We start from the raw sequence: 25,702 nt of genomic DNA, 5'->3' as shown, positions 1-25,702 counted from the left end.
CTCCACAAAAACAGTCAGTTGAATAGGAAGGGGAGCAATAATGATTAAGGTTCTTTCCCCCCCCCCCAGATACCCCAACCTTCAACCCCCAACTTATTTCCACAATCTTCTTTGTGCACCTTCCCATCCAAATATTTGTATTCCTTATTTCAAAGAAAAGCACGCCGGATCGTTCTGTCAGTTTAGCCAGTAAATATAAAGTAAAACAAGTGTTGATGGCACTGAGAGTGTTACATACCCAGGCTGTGTTTTTGCATTGCTCTCAATGGAAGCGATCGATGCCCATGTCACAGTCGCGTCCCAATCGCAGCCAAGTCTCTGCCTCAATCTAACCAACAACAGGCAGGGCTGCAAAGGCTTCTCACTACCTCTTCCATCCATCCACCACCAAACTAAAAATATAACGCTACATATGATCTTTTTAAACACTCCACCACCGCTCCTAAGGATCGAGCCACTGCAAATCCAAGGGAAACACAATTGAAAAAAAAAAAAAAAAAAAATCAAAAAAACCACCCTCAGCAACAACCCCAAAAGCACTCGAGCCCTCGCTTTCCACTCTTTCTTGCTCTCCTCCTGCCAACTACATAATCCTTGATTAAAAAACGGAACAAAGCTAATAAAAAGAAAATTCTAAAAAAAAAAAAAAAAAAAAAAAAAAGGAAAAAGAAAGAAAGAAAGAGGAGGACGAAATGGAGCCGAGGAAATGCAACTGTCAGAAAACGGGATGGTCAGACTTCCTGAGTGAACCTGCCTGTGTCTGGCTTAATGTAAATCCACCATCTTCAGTCTGGCAAGTTGTCTTTTGGTTGGGCTTTTTTTTTTTTTTTTTTTTTTTTTTTTTTTTTTTTTTTTTGTGGGGCGGGGGGTGTTATGTTTGCGATCTCTGCCTTGGTACCTAAGGAGGAAGAGGAGGAGGAGGAGGGTGTGTTACTGAATGGTGGCTAAAGCCTCCTCGGGACGGCGCTGAGGTGAAACAGGCTGAACCCGACTGATGTGCCTTCTCTCTCGGTTGGACCCAGTGCCCTAAGCAGCCGATGAGAGACCCCCGGCCGCCCGGCTCACAGGTAACAAAAGAAATACCAACCCGTGCATTTTCTGCTGCTGCTGCTGGGGAGGATGGGGGGGCTTCGAGGGGGGGGGGTAGAGGGGGTGTGGGAGAAGGTGCAGGAGGGGAGGAGTGGAGGGGAACAGCCGTAAGTTGGCATCGGATGGGGGGAAAGTTTATTAGCATTTTTTGCAGGAAATTTCATGTGAGGCAAAAGGGGAAAGCAGGGACGCGTCTGCCATTAGCCGCCGTGATGGGAAGGGATGCACTTGATTCTGGCACGAGCAGTTAGAGCAGGAACTGAACTGCCTTCTCGCTGTTTATGAGGTGGCTCTTTTTTTGTATTTTTTTTCAAATTTTGTGTGTGTGTGTGTATTTGTGTGGTTTTCTTTTGTTTTTCCTTTAAGCACCTTAGTCTTAGGTTAAAAAAAAAAACAACAAAACAAAAACAAACAAACAAACAAAAAACCCCCCACATGCCTGTCCCGCAAAACAACTGACACCCCTTTTCCCCCCTTTCAACAATCTCAGAAAGGCAGCGCGGAAAGCAGCCGGCGCGGAGCCTTCCCTACAGCTCGGAGCGGCGCGGCGGGGATGCCGGGGGCTCAGCCGGCGCCCCGCCGGCAGCCGCCCGCAGGCAGCGGCAGCCGCGCATCCCCGCCAGCGGGGCCGTGCCCCTCCGGGCCGTGCCGCCGCTTCCCGGGCAGCCTCCCCGCGCCGCGCAGCGAAATTGACAGTGAGGCAAGGAGCGCTCCTAACGGGCTCCTCTTCCTCCTGCTGCCAGAAAACGGCAGCCAGCAGCGCGATGCCCCTGCGCTCACATAGACACACACACACACCCGCATAACAGCCATCCCTGCCTCTGCTCCTGAAAAACCTACCTGCAAAATAAAAAGGAAAAAAAAAAAAAAAAGGGGGGTGGGAGGCGATGTAGGAGAAGGGGGGAAAAGCACCCCACATCTCCTCCTGTACGCACGCACGCAGTCAGGGTCCCCAACTGCCCTGCTGGCATCTTCCCCCCTCCACACACACCCCCCGCCCGAAAGCGAAAGTTTAGGAGGCCGAGAGGGGTGGAAATGGGGAGGAGAGGGAAGCAGGATGGGAGAGCGGAATGCGCCTTCAAAAAGCACCTCAAAGTTTTTGGGGGGACCGAGCTGCAAAACAAGAGTGCGAGAACTAAGGGGGCTGGCAGGCGATGACTTCTGACAGCCGTAACGTCTCTCCTAATCTGACAGCATTTCCCCCCTCCCTGAGCTCCCTAAAAAAAAAAAAAAAAAAAAAAAAAAAAAAAAAAAAAAGAAATAAAAAGTGGGGATCACCCCCCAAACCTCTTCTGAAAACTGAGCAGGGTCCTCCAGTTAATCCGAAAGTTACAGCCCGAAACATATAAAAAAACAATCCCACACCCCCAAACCAAAACAAAAAAAACACACAAACAAAACGTAACCCTCGGAATGAAAGAGCAAGAGAGAGAGAGAAAGAAAGAAGGGAGAGAGAAAAAGCAGCCCCTCCTTCCCAAATGAGAACAAGTACTATACCTAAAAATGGGGAAACAGGCAGAAAAAGGGGGGAGAGAGAGAGAGAGGGGAGAGAGATACATGGGATCTGGGGATGTGAGTGTGTGTGTGTATGTGAGAGAGAGAGAAAGAAGCACAGAGAGAGGGGGAGAGAGAGAGAGAGCGAGAGCGAAATATCAAAGATTGTGCAAGATCAGCCTGGAAAGATAATCGATACTCGACCTAAATTTAACACAAACTACTCAATAAAAGTTAAAGAAAAAACTTACTTTCCATTTCCCCTCGCAGTTCCTACTGGATCTTCGCCTCTTTTTTTTGTTTTGCTTTATTTACTTAACAGCTGATCACATCCAAGTAAACGAGAGAAGGTTCATTAAAAAAATAATAAAAAAAATAATCCTCCAACTTTATTGGGTGAAAATAAAAATGATTGAGCAAGAAGTGGGGGGCATGGAGCGGTCCTTTGGGGTCCGGGAGTTGTTAAAGCATGTGCCGACCGCGGTCTCGCTGTTTGGTTGTGAAGGGGTTGGGAAAAGGAGGAAAGGAAATGAAAATCCGATATGTCTTTATTCTGCTAATTATTATCGTTTTAGCCCTGTTTAAAAAAATGGCTGATTAAGTTGAGTGCGCATGTCTTTGTGTGTCTATTCCCGATATGCACTCTGGGAATGAGAGAGAGAGAGAGAGAGAGAGAGAGAGAGGGGAGAGAGAGGGAGAGAGAGAGAGAGGAGAGAGAGCGAGAGAGAGGGAGAGCGAGGGAGAGGGAGAGGGAAGAGGAGAGGTGTAATTAGTGAGGTGATCAACATTCTCCGGGCTGCAAATGACGCGCAGCCCCGGAGCCGGGGAAGCCGGAGCTGCCGCGGCTGCCGGGGGCTCGCCGGGGCTGCGGGAGCCACAGAGCCAACCGGGAGAAGAAGGGGCAGCAGAAAGGAGCTCATGGATACAAACACAAGTCTGCAAACTTCATTAGTAACACAGACACACACGCACAGGCACACAAAGTAGATGGCTAGAGAAAATTAAAAAAAAAAAAAAATTAAAAGAAAAAAAAGAAAAGAAAAAAAAAAAAAGACGGGGGGGGCAGACTTGCTCCATCAGCTGTTCAGGAACTTAAAAGAAACAGCTCCAAATTAATTATTCGATCAGGGAGATATTTCTGTATTTCTTTCTTTTCCTTTTTCTCTCTTTTAATGGGGATTTAATGGAAAATATATACTTGTAATGGGATAATGAATGTACAACACCTCTGTAAAAGGAAAGATAATATATCTAAGATAGGGAATAACTGCCCACACAGAGATAAAGATGGATTTATTTACCCATATACACACACACACACACGCACACACATGCACGCATTCATCCTACACCGTATTTACACATATGGACATACACTCCACATACACACAGGCACACAAAACATAGCACACTTTATTTGGTCGCCGCCATGTAATTGCTTGGAGATATCAACAAAGTAAAAGCAAAGCCTTCCATAATATACAGTATCAACTCTAAACAGCCTTGTCAAAATGAAGTAAATATCAGCCCAGGGAAAGAGTGACTTTGCATACAATATGGGTGTCATGCATATACACACATCATCTTCCACTTTCCCTACAAGTATTGATATTTTATTAATATTTTATTTACTATATTTTACTAGACACATTTCATTCTTGGGGAGCTGGGTATTAGGGGGCTAGGGGTGGATTATTATGATGAAAACTAGGGTAAAATGTACAGATGTCATTATAAATCAGAATCTTCTACAAATATTTTCCTGTGTGGGACTTAAGAAGATTGCCTCTCATTTGAAAATCTAATTATCTTAACCTAATACTGCAGATGTGAATATGACTGACACTTTCATTAAAAGATAATTAACTAAAACTAGGAATAGACATACTTTAAAATACCCCTTACTGAAGATAAAAACATGACTATTCAAAGAGCATCCGAACACACCGCAGGAACACGTGCAGATTTTTGATAATGCTATTCCAGAAATGGGTATGCCAGAAATGGTCACTAAGTCACAGTTACATGCAAGAGATATTTACAGTACCAAGGACCCCGCTCAGGTGAACCATAATCTTAGAGATGACATGTCTTTGAAGTTCTTTATTCCTGCGGTACACGTCAAACATTGTCTTAGGCCTGAAACACCAAAAACCAGCAGGAAGGTTTTATCACAACCTTCCATTATAAGCGTGCGCACACAACAACAAGCCAGCAAAATCCTGGGTTGACAGAAATACACACCTCTCTGGGCCCTAAACCTTCTACTGCAGGAGAATATTTTGAAAATACTGGAACTAAAGCTAATAGGAAAATCCCCACCTGATGATGAATTAAGGCTGCCCTTAAGGAAGCGCAGGCCAGTGTAAGGGAACTGAGTTGCTAAAAGCAGATGTTTAAGGTCAGAGTGAAGGTCCTGATAGTTTTGGATGGAGGAGAAAGGTCTTTGGAAAGAGGAGAGAAAAAAATACAAATAAAATATCGCCAGTCTGAAAGTACAGCTATTCCAAAAATTGGAGCCTGACAATAAAGCGGGGAATATAGAAGGAGCCCTAGCCCAATCCAGAGAAACCTTACTTCGAACTTCAGGAAAATCTCCAAGACTCAAACTTAAGTCAGGAGCACTTGAGGGTTCATTAGAGCAACTCTATTCCTTTTTTAAACCTTAACTAAGTATTGCACCAGCTCATCAATGAAAAAAAGTATGAGTATTTGTATTCAGATTTCCACAGGCACTGTAGCCTGTACAAGGTATAAAGAAGGTATAAGGAAGCTGGCAATATTTCGAATCGTTGTTTACAAGGTGGGAAAAAAATGCAAACAAAGAGTGAAAATGAAGTCTCTGAAACCCGTTTACAGTTATAAGATTGAGGGAGTGTGATGGAAAGAGGGCTTTTAGGCTTAAATTATAGACGAAACGGGACTCTAAGATAGAAGGATGCATTGTCCATTCAAGTGCATGCCTAAAGGATGGTAACATATTTCCTACGACTGAAGACAATTAAATACAATGTGATGAAGAAACACCTGAGAACAATACATCTACTTCAAATTCAAGAAAAGAAACACATATACTTAATGTCACAGAAGAATAAGGAAACAAAGATAATTTAGTTTTAGAGTCGTCGTCCCCCGCACCTCCCCCACCACCTCCTTTATTCCTAGTGCTTTTTTCCTGGCGAAACATCAATATCATTAATGTCATTAATGTCAAAACACCAAACGTCAGAACAGTCAAGTAATTCTTTTTTGGCTGTAAATTTTTTTCCCTTTTCTCTCTTCTTGGAGGGGGTAATAGGTTTATGGTGTTCTTGAGTTACAGCTAAAGGAACAAAGGTGGTGGGGGGGATAGAAGCAGGAACTGAGAGAGTCCACATTTTTCAGGGTTTCTTCTGCCACTGTTTGCTGTCCTTCCTAGCGTTTTAACTCTCCTCTCTCTTTCTCTCCCTTTCTCTCTCTTTCTCTCTCTCTCTCTCTCTCTCTCTTTCTTCTCTCTCCCTAAAAGTAGTAGCTATCGGGGAGGGGGGTGGGGGGTGTAGGGGGAAAAAAAAATGCACTACGGGATGTTAACAGTTTAGAAGAAACCTGGGGTTCGCCACGTAGCTAGGAAAAATCGAAGAAGGTTAATTCCAGGAGGCAGCAGCAGCAGGTTTGTGGGATGTGATAAGAGCGGAGCGCAGCGCGGGCTGGGGGAGGCCGGCGAGGAGGACCCGGGGCCGGGCCAGGGCGGCTGCTGCTAGGCTGCGGCTGCGGTGCGAGGCGGCGGGAGGGATTCCCGGCGGCGCGGCTCGGCCCGGCCCGACCCGGCCCGGCTCCGGCTCCCCTCTCTCCTCCCTCTCTTGCTCAGCTGATGGCCCCCCGAAGTCTCTAGCGTAACCTCTCAGCTCCTCTCTTCTGGTCTCGGCGGACTCCCCCCCCTCTCCCCCTCCTCCCCTCCCCCCCCCTCCCGCCCACCTCTTCCGAACTTCTCCTGCAGGCACCGTTACACATTTTGGGATTTTTTTCGAGCCTCCTGTTGAAACTACAAAAAAACCTCTTGATGGTGACGTTACATTTTAAGGAGAGAGAAGGGGAAAAAACATTAACACCCCCCCTCAGCCTTTTCTGTCCTCCACCACCTCCAGCCTCAGCCCTAAGGAAAACTTATTGGCCTGGGCGAGACGGATCTGGTGGGGGCCAGGGCCCGAGACTGACCATTCTTTAATAGACAAAGAAATCCCAGCCCAAACCGGGCTCTGTTACACCACGTCTCTTTGCCAAGCTCATTTCACTCCCTAAATCTGTGCTGTGGACACACAGGGGCACAGGATCTGCATAATTACAGCCACAGCCGCTCCCCTTTTTAATAAACCGACATAATTCCCTAATAAACGTCCCCTTCCCCCACCTTCTCCTTTCCCCAGACCCCAACCCAAGGGAAAGGGGATCCGTGTCTTTTTACTGCGTTCCCTAAGTCTATAGATGAGCTCAGTTTGAAACGAGGTATTACAAGATTTCAGTGTTACAGACCCTTTATCTGAGCTACAGACACTTTCAGATCCCCAGCCCCCACCTCCTCTTCTTTTTGTTGTCTCTTCTCCTCCCGGGGGCTATTTGACAAAGGCAGTGTGTTAACTAACATTTTTGTTTAACTCAGCAACTTCTTTTCAAAACATACTTAAACCTGATAGCAATCTCTTGTACTTTTTTTTTTTTTTTTTTTTTTTTCCTTCCCTGAGATGAAATTGACTCTGAATCCAAAACGTTTGACTATTATTAATTATTTCTTTTTTTTCAGGTATCACATATACAAACCTATTGTTAATTTACAACGTCTCCTCCCCCCCCCCCCCCCCCAATCAAACACATTCCAGTACACACTAAAAAGTGCTGGGGGGGGGTGAGGAGGGGTGGGGGCGGGAGTGGAAGAGAAGGAGAGGAGGGAGAGAAAGAAAACAAAAATCTCCGATCTGATTCCTGGAGAGTTTTGTTAGAAAGAGAAATAAAACAACATTAACATATTGCATTTCAATTCTGCCCTCACTGCCCCAGATTCGGCATTCACCTACTGAAAACACGTCTAACGAGCAGTGACCTAAGAGAAAAAAAAACAACACAGCCGAATAGTATAGAAATCTCGCTGAGATTTTGAGCTGAATAGTGCCGTTCCCGATTGGCTTTTGTTGTTGTTGTTGTTATTTTGGCTGGAGCCGCACAAAAACACGCACCCGGACGTTACTATAAATAAAACCCTTCCAGGTCTAGGTCTGCTGCCGGCGTTTCCTCCGGAGCCTTAACAGCCCTTTTTCAGCTCCTTTCTTGGGCAGATCGCGGGGATTAAATGCCCTGAACCTGAGCTCCTGGCCTTGGATGGGAAGGAAAAGAAAAAGGGAGAGGGAGAGAGAGAAAGGAGAGGGTGAAGGAGCCAGGCGCCCTCTGGGCTTTCAGAGGTCAGCGCTTTGACAGTGCTCTGACCTCCCTCCCCTCCCGGCAACCACCCCAGTGTTTATAAACAAAAACAGTCAGGACTAGCCCCAAACAATAGCAATTCACCAACTTCACAGGCACTTCACTAGCTCTTATGCAAATCAAGGAAAACGACCGCTTACCACCGCTTCCCCCCCTCAGCCCCCCCCCCCCGCCCCATCCCCTCCAGAAAGCCCAAGAGCATATTTCCAGCAGTGATATATCCAAGGGAAAAATTTTACATTCTATCCTGGAAAAGGACAAAAAGGTACTTCAGATATAAAACGGTTCTGCTAGAGAGACAGACAAAAAGAGAGAAAAGCCAATAAAACTACCGATCTTACTGTAGAAAGAGGAAAGTTATGAAATATTTATACCTAAATCCAACAATCCACACTGCCAATAAAAGAGGAATCTTTGTTGTGTAGACAATATGCTAAACTACCTCTGCGACAAACAGCGGTTATAAAGCAACCAGGAAAAGTTATTTTTGCCCAAGGAGCCAAGTTTTCAAAGAAAACGTGTGGATTTTACAGCTAAATAAAAGCCACCACCTCTGTGTTATCCGTAAAAACTACACATAAATTAAAAGCACCGTTAAAAGAAAAAAACCTTTAAGCAAGCAGCACATCTGATATGACTTAAAAAAAAAAAAAAAAAAAAAAAAAAAAAAAGCATAATTAAAACCATCTTTAATTGCAAAAAGCAGCAAGCGAAAACTAAATGAATCAATGCTTTCTCCCCGAAATGTTGTCCGCCAAGGTATAGAAATGATAGCTCTATAGTCCTGCATTAAAGCGTAACTGAAACTCCACTGTTCAGGAATTGATTATGCGATAAGGAAGGGAAAAAAAAAAAAAAAAAAAAAAAAAGGAAAAGAAAAAAAACGTAAAAGAAAAAAGGTCCTAACGATTTTCAAACTTTTGTTTAAAAATGATGAAGATCAGAAAAGGTTGGAGAAAAAGTTAAAGGAAATATACCTCAAGAGAAAAAAGACCATCTCCTTTTCTTCTTTGTCTATCAGCCTCCAGTTAAAGCATATGGAAAATGTTTTCAAAATGCCTAGATTTGGCACATTGTCATTGCAAAGAGAGGAGCGCAGTGATGCTGTTATAGAAAATGGGAAATAAATTCAGGATTGGGTGCTGCCTCCTTCAATGCGGATTTATCTAAGTTTAATTTAATATTCCGCAATCACTGTATGATCGCATATAATTCACCAAGATTTTTAAGGCTTTGCCTAAATATGTTGACCACAGGCACAAAGTAATTTAATCAGATTATTTCCTTTTTCTATTTGTGTTTATTTTTTCTCATTAGAAACAGTTTAAATTGCAATTGTAAATAATATAAATGATGGAATATTATGTTTGAGGTGAACAAACGCTCGGAGAAGGCATTAGCTTTATTAAAATCATTCTGAACGTAAAATCAAAAAGCACAAAATGGTTGTTTGTAAAACACTAAACCTTTAATCGATTTATTGGCATTCCGATCGATTAGATAAACGGAAATCTATAGTAAACATAAAAGCATTTAAAATATTTTTATCTCATTTATAAACAAAACTTTTCTTTTCAGTAGAAAAAAATGATTATCAAACGACTAACAGGAAATTCTTCAGATATCAAATTACGATAATAAAATTATTTCCACATGGAAAGGGATAATGACAATGATGATAGTAATTATAATAATGAATAATTCAACAGTCCTTTGACATGTATAGAAGAGCCTGGTTCAAAAACAGCTTTTGAAGGGGGCTACTTTTAGGGGATTTTTAAATTAAAATTGAATTTTGAGGCTGAAATGCTTAGCTCGAGTGACAGTGTAGGTGCAAGTGCGAAAGTTGCGTTAATTTTTTCCGGCATTTTTCAGGCGGGAGCGTTCTCTTTAAGATCACCCTTTAAATTAAATTACCACTTATTAGCAGGAAATAAGTATGTAAATATATAAGCTACCCCTGAAATTGGGAAGGGGGGGGGGCGGAGTGGTGGTGGAAACATGTCTTCGTGCCAGGGAGATGGGGATTCTACCTTATAATTTAAACGATTTGCCTAGCTCGCCGTGTACCTTCCAGATTACGGAAGAATTCTGCAAGCAATAATGTATTTGACCATTTAAGTGAAAGAATACAATTTATTTAGGGATAGAGGGTGGGGAACTGCAAGCCGGAGAAATGCAGCAATCAGAGCTTGTGGCATTCTGGCTGCGCGAAGAGGAAGTGTTGCTGTAACGGGTATTATGTTTATTTGATAAAGAAAATCAATGAAAGTGGCTGTAAAGTAGTTAGTGAGGCGTGTGTTTGGGACTCGGGTTGAATAGTGACTCCAGCGGGCTGGTCGATGAGCTCTAAGAGCTCTGGAAATCTAACCTAACCCGCAGAGTGAGCTCTCTCACACTCAGTGCTGCACCTTCCCGGGGCTGGGAGACTTCACTCCTTGTCTCCTCCCTCTGTCTCTTTCCTTCTCTCTCACATCCCTCCTTCTGTTCCCTCCTTCCCTCTCTCCTTCCAGTTTTCCGCTCCTGCCTTCCTTCTTCCCATCCGGTCCATCCATTCCCTCTCCCTTTCCCGGGCTTGTTTGCCCTCCCTTATCTCTCTCATTCTCTTTCTCATTTTCATTCTCTTTTCCTATATCTGCCGTAGCTGTTTCCTCTAAGTTTTACTGTTCTCCTAGAGTCTTACTCCTCCTCTAATCCTCTTCCTCTCCTCTCCTCTCAGGTTTCTGTATCCCTAAGCTGTCTTCCAGCCTTTTTCTTATCTGTCTTCACCAGCTAAATTTATCTCTTATTTTGGATTGGTTCACCCGGACATGTGCTATATTAGTAATTATCCCTACTCATTTCCCTTTCACACACCCATGCCGAAGAGATGAGTACACCACTCTCTTTTCTCAGTCGGGATATATTAAACAGGGGTTCATCTTCAGCGGTGCTTTATTTTAGAGTTTCTGCAGCTATTTTCCCATTTTCTCCTGCTAATCTTCATTCTTTCTAATTTACTAAAGAAAAGTTTCTCCTCCTCCTTTTCGTTTCCTACTTTGCAATTTCCTTTGGGGTTTCTAAATAGTAGTATGTCCTTCTTATTTCCCTAACCCCATATCTTTCACTGTTTCTCTTTAGCTATTTTATTTATCTGGTTGCTAGAGAAATATTTCTTTCCTTAACAAGTTTATCTCCCTGTTTTTCAACCCCAGCCTGTAAAAAAGAAAAAAAAAAGAAAAGAAAAGAAAAAAAAAAGTTAAGCTCGTGGCTCTTTTCTGCGGAGTAACTTGGTTTCAAACTTCTGGTTTGGATTATGTGTCATTATCTATTTTCTCTTATCGCATCCCCCGTTGCCCTCCCCACCCCCTCTTCGCTAATAACATCTTTAGTGTGGTCAATGTTAAATATGGCAGATCTCTGAAAAATGTTTCCTCTCCAGCTCTCTGCTGGAATTCATTACTCGCCCCGCTCTTCCTACCGCGCCCTGTCTGTGGGCCCCGCTGCGCGGAGCCCCGCGGAACTCCCGCACCTCCTCTGCAGCCGCTCTTAGCCGCGGGGATGCGCAGCGGCCGCTTCCTACTGCCGCCCCCCCGCCTCCCCATCCCCTCCCGCCACCGCCGCCGGGCAGCGCCCCCGAGCCGCGCAGCCAGCGCTATGACAACCCCGGCTACAACGCGGGGAGCAACCGCGGCCGCTGCGCTCCCTCGGGGCCCCGCCGCGGAGGAGCAGAGACGTCTCCAGCGGGGGCGGCCCGGGTCAATCAGGCGGGGGGGTGGGGGGGACCAGTGAGGGGGCCCGCCCCCCTCAGCCGATCAGGCAGGTGCGAGGGCTCCGCGCCGGGAGAAGCGCTCCCCGCGCAACTCCGCGCTGGAGGGCGCAAAAGCCTCCGCGCTGCCTGCCCTCCGCTGGCGAAAGCAGCGTCACCTCTGCGGGGAGGAGGTCAGCTCTTCCAGCTGGTCTACCTGCCCCCGTTTGTCTGGGGGCAGAAGGTGTGGTTTGGGGTCTGGCTTTTCTTACTCTTTGTTTTCTCCTCTTTTTTTTTTCCCTCTTTCTTCTTTTTTCCCCCTACCTTTCTTCCTTATTGTCCCCTGACTGTCTGGAGCAGGATCTAGAGGAGAGTTCCCCCCTTGAGAAGCCACTCATGCTCCTGGCTGTGACACATGTGATGTGTTGTTGCCTTTGTATGGTCCTGGTTTGGCCACAGACACTTAGCATCTACTTTATTGCAGGATTTGCTTTTCGTGTGTATAGTGAGTGCTGGAATAAAACAGCATTTCAAAGGGTACCACTAGAGTTGACATTTCTGGCCTGCTCTGGGTTTGAAATAATCCTTAACCTGAGTAAACTATTGTTCCAGGTTAAATGGCCCTACCCTGGCCTCTGTTTCATTATTTGGCTTCTCCTGTTTTGTTCTTGAGACAACCCTTTTTCTGAAGCTTGAGGAAGAAATCTAATTTATTAATTTCATCCATGACGACCGAAACATTTTCACTGTTTTTCATATGGCTGCAGTTATGTTTCAATTTACTTTTTCTCTATAGGTTACGCACAAGAAGCGAACAGAACAGGCTCTATCCTGCCAGGCCCTTCTTGAGTGAGTAAACTTAGATCTGGCCCATTGTCAGAAACTCTCGCTACTGTCAGGGTCTCTGTTTGGTGTGAAGTCTGATAAAATGGCTTTACCTGTTCCAGGCAACTGTAGGGCTACCCAAAACAAATGCCGTCACACAGTTCATGTAATTCTGGTCTGCTAAAATATGCTGTATGTTTTTATGAAGTAAGCCTCTAATAGCCGTAACTTTCAGCTTTGCTTAAATATGCTTCAGAGAGGAACGATAGCTTTTACTTTAAACATTTTGCAGTTCCAACACAGGCACAAATGGAAATGAATATTTGACGTAGTTTCAGGCAAAATACAATCCACAAACAAGTCAAACAATATCATCCAAAAGTCTTATTAACTAAAACCCAATGTAGAAATGTACATTTTGCAAATATTTGCGCAGAAACTTAGACCGTTAAATTCTGTCAATATCTCCATCACCCCTGAAATTATTGCTCACCTATATCCACAGTGACCCCAAATTGTCTGAGAGAAAGCCTGCCAGTTGTAAATCCACACGGGGCTACAACAGGATTGCAATTTATTATAAAGCAGAAATGTTACTGAAGGGAAAATTGGTGCCTATTCCCAAGTCCACACCTTAAAGGAATACACTTTCCAGAAATAAAGATCTTACAGAGGATTGTTTAGCATTTCTTGTGAGATACCATCATCATATTAGGCAGACTATACTTACTCTGAATTAATTTTAACCTACTACGAATGCTTTTAAAAAATTTAGTTTAAAAATAAAGGGGACTACTGAAATTCAACGGTGCCTTGAAAAAATTAAAATGTATATTTATGTTGCAGACTTTATGTGTGACAGTATGCTGTAGAACAGTCAAGACAGATATACTTTTTCTTTCTTTCTCCAACAGGAGTTAGCTTGAAATAATATTCTTGCTTCCTTCTGATATGATTTTAATGACTGCAGAAATATTTTTTATATCATTGAAAAGAGGAAATGAAGGACTATTATAAAACTGAATTTAAAAGTATGTTTTAATACTCTGAAAGACAAATATGGAATGTATGTAATTTGGGGTAGATCTTGTGTATGATGTGGAAAGAGCTTATATTAAAGAAGTGTGTCTGTACATTCCTTCAGATGACAGTGTGTACACTGTAGTTAGACTCACGGGATTTTTGATCTTTTTGTCTACTTATTTTTAAAAGAAAATTATTGTAATGTAAGATAAGCATAACCATAAACATATTCAAAGAGCATCTGAAATTTACTCAAAATATAAAATAAATTTTAAAATCTAAGACGCTACTCATTATGAAGTGTTTATAAAACACCTAATTCTAAAAAGGTTATCACTTGATTTTTACTATTTACTCCCCAAATAAACTTGTAAATCCAAAAAGATGCTAACCTCCACACACAATGTGAACAACTTCCCCTTTCAGTTAATTTCTGATGCCAATAATAATAATAATAATGAACACAGGAAACATATTACACTCGTTTATCCTTAAACTCCTTCAAAATTATCTCTTCACAGAGACATCCAGAGAAACTTGAAGTACCAAAGGAATAATTTTTTCCACCAAATAATTATTTTAAAAGTTAATATATATGCCATTTTCTTTTCTTTTTCAGTAGATAGTTATGAATATTGACTGATAAGATAATCATCAGTAAAAAGACTTAAATAGAAAAATAAAGCATTCTGTAAGGCAACAAATAGAAATTTTTACATTTATGCTAAAACATTTTGATTTTCTTTTAATAGGAAGCCTTCATAAACAGTTAGATCACACCTGATCCAGTTAATAATGAAATTAACTACTGGCAGGTAAAATGCTGTTTTCTGGGTATGATTTATACTTTAGTCCCATAGACACTTCATATCCCTGTTCCACATTTCTTTTGTTAACATTATTCAAACTTTTATCTTGGGACTGTTGCAATAGGTAAAACATATGCATGCACGTGTTCACAAACACAGAGAAACAATTGATCTGCCCCTTTTTCACACACAAAAAATATTTGTGCATAGCATACAAAGGTCTGCTCAGTTTTTTATTTTGGCACAGTAATTAAGGTAGCAGGATTGAGACATGGTTTAATGCTGAACTTTCAGAATTTAACATTAGAGTTCCTGGTTCATCTACAACAGGATGGATACTGTGTTTATAGAGTTCATTCTTGACCTTACCTGAGTAAGTACTTTAAGTTAAAGTATGAGATGCACCTAGAGGGGTAATACATTGAGTTTAATAGGAAGACAGTTAATAACCTTTTTTCATCCTCATGCACTATCAATCATGGCTGTCACCAGTCTGCTGAATCAAAGCAAAAGTGTTCTTCACAGATGACTGATTAGAAACGCAAAATCACAAGATCCATCTTCATGGTCACTTTTATTATAGTCATTTTTAAACTGACAGCAACCTGCTCAGTTTCAGCAGACTGGGCATCACAAATAGTGTCACTCAGTGCAGCTAAGCATGAGAAGATGTTGGCTGGATTATACTTAAAAATAATTAGGCCCGAAGCCTTTTGTGGAAGCAAGAAAAAGGATTTTCTTGGTTCCAGCCCTAGCTTTTCAACAGCAGCAGCAGCCTACGTTTTTACAGTGGGTTACTATTGGAAAATATTTTCATTCTTCCACTTCTAGTGAATTAATCAGTTTTAGGTGGCCCTTGGATACTTTTTAAAAACAATCCTTTCATTGCTAATATGACCAGTCAGTTTTGATTAAACCACACTTAAGCATAGGCTTAACATTACATACTGTTATTTGTATAGTGCGGTGATGAACTGTTGGTTTCCAGCCTTCTGAGGAATATTGCAAAAGCTAATTACCTTGTTAACTAGATTTGTTTCAATAACATTGTCTCCTGTTCAAATAAACTAGTGAACAGTTCAGCAGTTTAAGGTTATTTATAAACTAAATAGGCTCCAGAAAATTTAAGATCAAAATGGCATAGACGAGAGGAAGAGGGGGTGAGGGGGAAGAGAGGGAACACTGACACTGCAAGGTGTGTTCTGTTCCAGTGTGTCTCTGAAACACAGGGAAATCTACTGTAAGGAAAAGTGTTCAATAATGTTGAAAAATGAAAATTTTGTTTTGGTTTGCTTTTTTAGAAATAAAATAAATGCTGAACTTATAGGGGCTTATGGTATTTAAGCTTTGTACATACTAAGATAAATTGCTTAAATTGCTGTTCACTCCAAAAGATGTTTTTTTCTGTGTGAAAACTGTGGGATTGGATCCTGAATATAAATAAAAGTATTTTACTGTATTTAATGCTGCTTAACGTGGCTAAGAAAATAATAGAGCTTGATTTGGAATTTTGATTCAAGGACTGATGGAGTGAGAAGACAGCCAAGACTAATTTTTAAATGTGGTGGAAGTCAAATAGGCCTCTTGCAAAACTCTTCAAAAGCTTTTTCCCTTTTTAAAATTTAAATCCCACTTACAAACACAAAATAACATGAACACAAAATAACATACTGTGCTAGCTGACCATAATTTCAGAATTATCTTTATAGTTCCAGTGAAATGGTGCATCTGGTTTACCTCTTTAAACCCCAACAGGTAGTCTGATTAGTAAGCCTGCTTTGCAGGGCTGTGATACCTTTAATATGGCTCAAAGGGCTTTAAGCAGTGTGTATCTAAAAACTTTCCTTTAAAACACACTTGCTAACTACAAGTGGCTTCAGTGGGCTGCAGCACTGGATCTTTTTCAGTTCTAGTGCCATTCTCCTCTCTCAAACTGGAGGTCAGGACTTCTGTGAAGTAGGGCTCTTCCAAAAGGCAATGCTGTTAATTTCCACCCTTGGACCTTACTCTGGCTTTTCTCACCATGCTATACACACACACACACACGGTGGTGATGAAATGAGGTATGCAAAATCATGCAAACAAACTCACAGACACACACGTACAAAAAGCATGCTACATATGTTTTTCTAAAACTATGCAAAATGAATTGGCACACAACCAGAAGTTCCTGGATAGTTATACTGACATTTTTATCCCAGCTAATCATTCCAGGAGAATACCTTTAATTAAAGTATCTTTTTAATTAAAGTAGTTTTATACTATTTCCATATACTACATAAAGAAACGTGAGACTGAAGAAGGAAAGCAGGAAGCAAAGGAGGCAGTTTCATGTCCAGCTGATATTCACAAGCTTCAGAAAGTTTGGGGTTTTTTTCCCTTCCCCTGTTAATACCTATCTTTAGAATATAATTAGCATTTGATAGTATGGTCCCATGTATAAATTCCATGTTTGTTAAAGTGGTTTTAGCATGCATCTCTATTTTCTGATGAAAAATTGATACACTAATGCTGACTGACATCTGTCTAAAAATCAAAGAAGCTAAGTATGTCTGAATTTAAATTCATGAGCATTAATCAAAAGCTAATAAAGCAGTGAAAATAGTAATGTCTACTGATAAATAACACAACCATATTTTAATAATTAAACTTTCTTGGTAAAGACAATGTTTTTTAATTAAACTTTTTTTTTTCTCTTAGGTACTTTTAATAGTATATTTTTAACATAGCTTTAAAAACTCCACTGTAAATTATTTGTGTGAAGCTTTGTGTGTAGTGAAGACCTATTTTAAATTATTAGATCTGAAAGTATAAATATCTGCATCAAATAAACAAAATAATGCATTTATTTGTGCTAAAAATACTATAAAGTTTCAAGTAGAAAAGTCATCCTTTCTCCGGAATATTAAACAGTACTAATCTATTTCCCAGGGTGTTTTTCAAGCCCAGTTACCATTTTAAGACAGTATGGAAAAGGTGACCAGTATAGCTGAAATTAAGCACGTAGTAAATCCATACATCTCTAATAATGAGCATAAATAGAGTGAGCAAGGGTATGAAATTTTGTAGTTGTTACTGGTTTTTTGGGTTTTTTTGTTCGCTTTTTTTTGTTTTGTGTTTTTTTGTTTTGTTTTGTTTTTCTTTCACAATGGTAGCAGACACCTGAAATAATCATTACAGGTATATTTAATTCCTTAAAAGTCTACATCATTCTGACTTTGAAAACTTATAGAATACGTGGGCTGTTTTACTGCACTTGACATATTGCTCGATGTGTGCTTATTTACTATGTCACTACACTTGCTTACCCAGTATGTTTATTGTATATTCATATATAACACAGAGATGACTTTAAAAGGCTAGGATTTTTGAAATAGCCTCTGAATTAACTATTGTTTCAACTACAATTCTATTCATCAAGCCTTATAAGACATGGCTGAAGTGAGTACTAACAACATTGTCTCATACTATCTTTTTACAGGAAATGTTTAAGTAGAACTATTACAGCATATTTAAATATTGAATTAATATAAACATTTTGTAAGATTTTTCCAAGATGTAATTTGTATGATAAATAAGTAAAAGGATTTGCATCTACTTTAGAAATTACTAATGTAATTGGAAGTGAGTAAGAGTTAAAGAGCAGGCATATGCTCAGAAGACAGCAACTGAAGGATGATGCAACAATTTTATTTTTTTATATTTAATAAGCAGATCTACCTAAGTAATTAGACTAAAGACTATCTGGAAGATTTCTCTAGCCAAGTGCACTTATCCTAAACATAGTTAGACCCCTGGAAAATAGCCCTCAAATCCTTCAACAACAAACAGAGCAGCAGACACAAACATTAGGAATTCCCATACCACACCTGCATTTTTACTGCCTGAATATGCAGCTATTTCTATCTTCACTGCATTTATTTTTCCCTTTGGTTTCTGTAATGCTCCTTGTAGAAGCTTAGAGAAGGGAAAAAGCTTTTCTGTGAGCATCAGGTTGCGATAAATGCTCGAATGTGAGCAAGAGAGTGTGTGTGTGTGCATACAAGGATGTATTTATTTTAGGAAGGCTCGACTGGTCATCTTTCAGCATTTCTCTCCTACCTGGGGTTCAGAACCTCAGCAGCCATTCACTGAGCTTTAAAGGGGAAAGAGCAGGGAGCAGAGGATATGTACAATGCTTCTATTCTGATATTCAAATTGCCAACATTTAGAAAAAAAGCCTCTTGCCTGATGTCAGTATTCTTAGTGGCTACCCAGTCCTATCATTTTTACCTTTGTTCAAAAACATTTAGATGTGTATTGGTACATCCAGACAACTGCTCACCAGGACTTAAAAAGGATTTGGCATTTTTCCTTTTGCATTGTCTAAAATACCGATTATATTACAAAGTAGGCATTTAGATTTTATTGTATTGCTTTTGGTTTTGTTTGTTTGTTTGTGGGTTTTTTTTGTCTTTATATTCTAAGGCCTCTTTTTTGCCTCCTGCAAAAGATTATTCATTGCAGGTTGTCTGTGCATTTTTTGTTTATAAGAGCAACGCATCACAACAAAAGTGTAAACATTTCTTTGCCAAATACAGCAAAACAAAGTATTTTTCTAAAAAAAAAAAAAATAGGAACAGCACCAATTTTTATCCTGCTGCCAAAGGATGAACATGGAAATTGTAGTATAAACATTATGGATATGATAAATACACCAAAACATGTGACTCTAGCAGAAAATCTGTCTTATTTCTCAAGGAACAGATTCAGGGATAAGAACATATACTTTATTTTTCTCCTATCTTTTAGTCTAAATCATAGTTGAGATTGCAGTCTGGTAGACTAAAAGGAAAAGATTATATTCATATAAATATCAATCTGGGGTTTTAGAATCCTGCTGTGGAATGCAAAATTGGTAAAAAAAAATATTCTCCAAATTTTCTTGTCCTGATGATAAAAGCATAGTTTAGGTGCTATAATAATGGTATTAAGGGTTCAGGGTTTTTTGTTTGTTTGTTTGGGGGTTTTGTGCTTTAATATTCGATCTTTGTAGTTTTCATTCTAATTTAACTGCATTTAGACCCTGTTTTTTGTTTTCATCTTTCTAAAGCACTAGGTTCTCCTTCTTTGTAAGCTATTCGCCCATAGTGCATCTTAGTTTAATTCATTTTTAGCAAAAGAAACACCCAGGTTCAATCTGGAGACCTCCTTCCAACATAATTTAGCTAGACCTTTTCTTAGTAAAGGTTTTCTGGTTTTCATTTTCACTTCATATTCTCAAATAAAAGATCCTTTGTTGTCTACCATTTGATTGGACTTAATGAAAAACACTCCATTTTAACTTAACAGTATTTCCCTTTGAATTTATTATATTTAAGGACACTGTCAAAAATCAAGCATTTAATCTCAGGTTTTTATACTTAAAATTATATTACTATCATATGGTTCAATGAGGTGATGTAAAAAAATATATTGAATCGATTTCAAAAAGAAAAGTGAAAAACTAGCCTCATTTTAATATGAAACTAAATACTATGGCTAATGTGCAGATTGGGTATGGTAGTTGACTTTAAAGACTAACATGTGACAGGGTGCCAACAGCTGAATTGTGCAGTATTGACTAAATGAGGTTCACTGATTTGTATTGAGGCTAATATCTTCTTTAAACAATTCCGTGTAAATTGTGCGTATAAAGTCATTGGAAGCTATTTCTCAGGACAGCCTCGCTGGCGAGCTACCTGCTGGAGTGAGGAAGATAATCAATAGAAAGAAATAGAGCTGAGCATGAGACTGGGAAGCTTCAGAGCAGTTAGTGCTGATAAAAGTAGATGATGTCAATATTTGGGAATAACACAACTCTAGGATAACAGACAAAAGAGAAGTGCGTGTGTTGTAGAGTGTTCAAACAGGGGCAGAATTAATGCATAAGTGGCAGATGTTGCCCCAGGCTGCAAAAGACATTATTTATTCCAGGTATTGTTAAATTCCTAGTGAAACACCACTGCTCAGTATAGTGTATTATAATCACATCTAGCAATGAGAAAGTCAGAATACTTCTTTAAAATAAGTAAAAATTCTCAGATATAAAGAAGCTGAAGCACACTACTGATAAGAGAACATTTTCCACACATCTCCTTGGCCTCGTAAGAAAAAACCCTCTGTCAGAACTGCATACTCCAAAAGTAGTGCCCAGTGCTCTCTACATAAATTAATATTTAGAACTAATATTTCAAATATTAACAGAACTAAAACAGAGGAGCGCCTTTTGGCAAAAATAAATTTTTGTAAAGATGCAGATATCCTTTGGTCTACCCTTCCCCCCCCCCCTTTTTCTGTTTAAAGATTATTGAAACAAAAAATTCCCAATGCACATTCAAAATTATAATATGGTGAGTGCATTTAGCCATGGTGTCCTTATTGGTAGTGAAGTATTGGTATATTTTTGCTAATTTAATAGTAGAAATCAGTTTTCCTCTTGCTGTCAGGCGATGAATTTTTGTTCTTCTATGCTGATCTTTCTGTTGATGTATTATGACATAGTCTGTCAACATGAACAGATATGTGAAAGGGAGATTGGGTGACTGAGACATGCAACCTGAATATGGCTCCTTTTGAATTTTAAGCATATTATCATGTTTGGATACAGTCAGTGGAAATGTAGGATTTTTTTTTTTTCTCTGAAGAAAGCTATTATTTTGATGTAATTTAAGCAAAAGAAAAACAGGTGGACTATGACAAGGTCCTAAAAACAGAATGAATGAGGTAACACCAAAACATATGCATGAGAGCTTGAAAAGCTTTCACATCCAAGTTAATAGCCCTTTAAAACTAGCATTTGCAAAGCACAAAAGTTTTTGTGTAAGAAGAACCAATCCAGGCTTATCTGATTATTAAATATTGCTATCATTTTTTTTTTTAAATTAAATAATTCCACAAGCTTTACATGTTGTTGTCACAGATGTTTTTATTGTTTGGTGTTAGCTATCTGGATTACATCAAGTAGGTGATTACTATGTCAGCTAAAAAGGTCAAGTTCCATACTTTTTATTTCAAAGCATCATAAAGGAACCTTTCTACAGTGACAGACATCTATATTGCAAATCTCTCCATACTCTCACTTTTAAAAAAGGTTCTATCTAACACATGGTTTAAGAAGAAAGAATTTCAGATTTTGGTAGTTAATGCACTGGCAACATTCATACATAAAATACTTGTTTACTGAAGTAATTAACTTTTCCATAGCAAATTTATTACTGAAACACAAGTCTTAATCACTAAATATACAATTTCTAGCACTAAAAGTCATTTTTAGTCTAGTGATGTGCCATAAAAGCCTTCTTATACATTTCTGTGCAGGTTGCTCTTCTTTAGTTGTCATACGTGTCATCATTCTATCGTAAAATTAGAGGAGTATGTAGGATTCCTGTTTAATACATAGCTCTAAAGAAATTTTCATTTCAAATAAAGCATGCATTTTGATTTGGGATATAGTAAAATAATCTTTAAAGATATATACATCAGCTAATTTGTTAATCTTGTGCCACTTTTAGCATTTGTCACACATATAGACCAGGAAATTGGCTCCATCTCATTCTAGCTCTGTGTTGAATTAAAAAGCTCTACTGCAAAGAAGAGCATGATGTGGGGAAAGAATAAATTTAGTTCTTTCTTTAGTAATGCACATATATTTCCATACATTTCACATCCTAAGGGAGCCTGTGAATGTATTCAATAAATACAAAACTGTAATTCCAGGAAAAGGGAATTTTTATATTATGATTTTCATGTAGTAGTTTATTCTTAAAAGACCTGAAATTATAAATGTCATTATGTTTTTATTCTTCATAAATACAGGTTACAGGAAAAAAAAAAAAAAAAAAAAAGAAGGCATTGAATTTTAGGGTCATCAGTATTTCTGAGAGTATTATACAGTTCGGAACAAAAAAAAATAATTCAACAATGGCATTTGAAAATCAAGAAAATGTTATCTGTATCCAGCCAAAATAATTTTACCTTATATATATCCTAAAATTAAATTCATACATGTAAGCACTATATGGAGCGATTGCCTATCTTCACCTTATACATTAAGGTCAGAGAAAAGAGCAATTTATGGATAAAGGGCAATAATAAAGAGGTAGCCTTTAAACATGATTAGTTGGTGTCTATTAAAGATGTGTTAAAATGAAATATATACTGCAGGTGAGGGAAATTACTAACTCGTACAAGGATGTCAGACTTGCTATATGTGTATTTCACTATACCTTTAAAATATTTGTGAATTTGACTGCATTCTGAGAAGACAGAGCAATGTGGTAGATTTATGATGGACTGACGGAAACAGGGCTAGGAAAGATTATGGCATACTTGTTTAGAAATACTGAAAACTGAAGGTTCCTGATTTACACTGACATATCTCTAGATGAAACTATAGTTTGCAAATTGCCTAGAGGAGCTATCTTTTATTAAGTGTTTGATGGGTAAAGAAATGTACATATCTATTCCCAAACAGTCTAGGAATACTGATGCTATATTTGCAAACGCAATTTTAACATTTCTAGATTTTCTTAAATCTTTTCATTTTTATGGTCATCTTGCCAAACCCTGTTCAGAAAGCCCATGCCTTCTGAACAAGCCATATGGTTAGAGAACTTTTGTTGCATTATTTCAATAGCTGTGTGCTGAAATGCTCTCTGCACTGCAAGACTGGCAGAAATCAGAGTAGCTTTTCACCTTTTTCAACAGGCTACCAACGTATTTGACCCAATCTATGTCTTCACAGTTAAAAAAGGGGAAGAGGATATGACAATTCCCAACTTTTGTCCAAAGGCTTAAAATTTTAATCCTATGTTGTGATGCCATTGTGTATGTTTAATTGGATATTAGGCAAGGAGTAGCAGAGTACAGTACCAAGCACTGTCAGATTTCTTGCAAAGAAAGCATGGAAGACTGGTAAGTTCCCTACTAAGGTCAACTTTGCTTGTTTTATTCCAATGGATACAAGGCAGATGACTTGTCTAGAGGTGGAGGGGCAGGCTGGCTTTGTACTATTATTTTCATTAACTTCCTCTTCCTTTAGAAGCTATTACTTTTTAACCTTATTTTAAATCATTATTGTTATAGTGAAAATCTATATTAGTACAGTTCTACTTTCATAATTCACATTTTATTAATGCAATTAAAATTGGTATTTACTGATGCTTCAGGAACAAAATTATAAATTTAATATCAATTTAACAATGGATGATATGCATTCCAGTTCTGTCAGCATATTTTCAAGCGAGGTGAATGCATTACACAAATACTAGGCAATATTTTACATAATAATCTACCTATTACGTGGGAAGTTTTGCCAGCTTTATAGGTAACTTGGTCACCAATTATATAAAGAATATTTTTTTTTTCCTCACACACAGATGTGGAAACAGGATTAAAATATCACCATTTTATAAGATTTCTCTGGCTTCTACTAGCAACATAATAAGCACTATCTGTTAGTTTAAGCTTTTGGTTCACAATGGAAAACCAAAGTTTAGATCAGACAACTATTTACACTTTCATTATGAATGTATCTTCAGCACATTGGTAACTTTTCCAAAGGCTTTCTGTGTTATAATTTTATAGAAAGAGTTGTATACCTGTGATAAATGACATACTCTGAACCAGTTTCGTCAGCAGCTAGGAGAGTTTTCTTAAATCATTAACTTATCAGATTAGGGCAGGGATGCCTGGATCTTTCTGGATGTTTGGATAGCACCTAGCATAATATAATGCGTACTAGAATATAAGGAAATAATTGGCACTTGTTAGTTATAAGCAGCACTTGTTAGCATAGGCTTTCTAGCATGGCAACAAGCAATTAACCTCAGCATCAGTCAATCACCTTTTCCTAGTTAACTCACATTACACTTCGAGGACAGCTGCCGTCTTCTTGTGGAAAAATACACGTAACTATGCCCCTAACCATCATGTGAGTTTTAGAGCAGTGCAACTTTATTCTACTCAAAATAGTTGGAGCTTTCTAAATAGGAGAGCAATCAAGAAAATTATTTTTCTTCCATGAGTGTAAATTAGCAGTAAGTGCACTTAATTCATTGGAACTACATCTGTGCAAAACTCTGGCACTGAAATCGGAATCAATCTTTCCTTTCTGTACCTAAGAGGTGAAAGTGTAGTACTGTACATAAGTCAATCAAAGTAATGATGTTGCTTAGCAATGTAAATGCAAAAGAGTAGATTGCTGATGCCAAGAAATGTGCACCCACGTATTTCACCTGTCAGTAAAAGTGAGGTTGCATTGCAACTGCAGTACAGTGTGGAATTAATGCTCTAATTAGAGACTTCCTCATCTCTATTAGATGTGACTGGCAAGACAATATGGTGTGGTTATTTATCACCTCATCATTGCTATTGGTGGCAGGAGTAGCTGTCTGTTTTTTTTTTTCTTTTTCGTTCTGTAGGAAATACTTTCAATCTGTTTTCAGTATGAATAGGTGACCATAAGAGAGTTTATTTGTGTAGATCAGACAGTTTGATGGTTGGCTAATACAACTGCTGTTTTCCCATTTCCCTAGATGTAAGAATGATTTGCATGGAAGAAAAGTATGGATTAACTGAACAGTGATTTAAAGCAGATCATTTTATTCCACTGTCTGGAAGCAACTTCCATAAACGACAACTTTTTTTCTTTTGATAACTCCAGTGAAATAGAGATGACACCTGTATGAAGCATTATTTTTAGAAAGAGGGACTGGGACACTTCTTCTCCCCTGACTATCAAAATGACACATAAATATCATTTCTTTTACTTTTTCTGTGGGTTTTGTGACTTGTGCCTTGGTGTGTGACTGCGATGTGCATTTTTTGTTGACAGATGCGAATAAGGTACAGAGAGTACTAAATAAGTGTGCTTGGTCCAAATAGGGAGTAATATGCAGGATAACTTAGGGGAAAAAAAGAAAGAAAAAGAAAAAATGGACCTACTGTAGACTTATTTCTTTTTCTTTGGACCATTTGGGAATGAACTGATCTCTACGGAGTATTTTTATATTGAGTGATGGAAATCAAAGAAGAGAACGTTGCATCCTGTAAGATATTTTCAAACTGCTCTGAAGAGGTTTACATGCTTGATTCTGAATAAATAAATCTTTCAGTCCTGAAATGAAGTAAAAAAACATAAAATGGGAGTTTCTTTTTTGATTCACTGAATTTTCATTATTATTGCTTAATATTCTCCATCTTTCACAGAATGTTAAAGAATAGACTTTCTAGTGGATATTTTTGGTGGAGTTTTCAGATAATCACT

General features: G+C 39.0%; 1 protein-coding gene and 1 long non-coding RNA gene across 2 annotated transcripts in view; one reads left to right on the top strand and one right to left on the bottom strand.

The window, feature by feature from the left end:
• Positions 1-3,236, bottom strand: part of ZFHX4 (zinc finger homeobox 4) — a 150,834-nt gene extending 147,598 nt beyond the window's left edge. Inside the window, exon 1 of the mRNA XM_071737811.1 lies at positions 2,835-3,236. The gene's annotated coding sequence lies outside the window, so the exon portion shown is untranslated. The remainder of the gene's footprint in view (positions 1-2,834) is intronic.
• On the top strand, positions 871-14,421 carry LOC139793310 (uncharacterized). Its single transcript, XR_011724581.1, has 3 exons — positions 871-1,067; positions 12,555-12,607; positions 14,359-14,421. It is a non-coding gene; the product is annotated as an uncharacterized lncRNA (long non-coding RNA).
• Positions 14,422-25,702: the final 11,281 nt, after the last annotated feature.

Source organism: Heliangelus exortis, chromosome 2 (assembly GCF_036169615.1).
Source record: "Heliangelus exortis chromosome 2, bHelExo1.hap1, whole genome shotgun sequence".
In the NCBI taxonomy this organism is placed as follows: domain Eukaryota; kingdom Metazoa; phylum Chordata; class Aves; order Apodiformes; family Trochilidae; genus Heliangelus; species Heliangelus exortis.
Note: the sequence above shows the minus strand (reverse complement) of the source record. Positions and strands in the feature narration are given on the sequence as shown.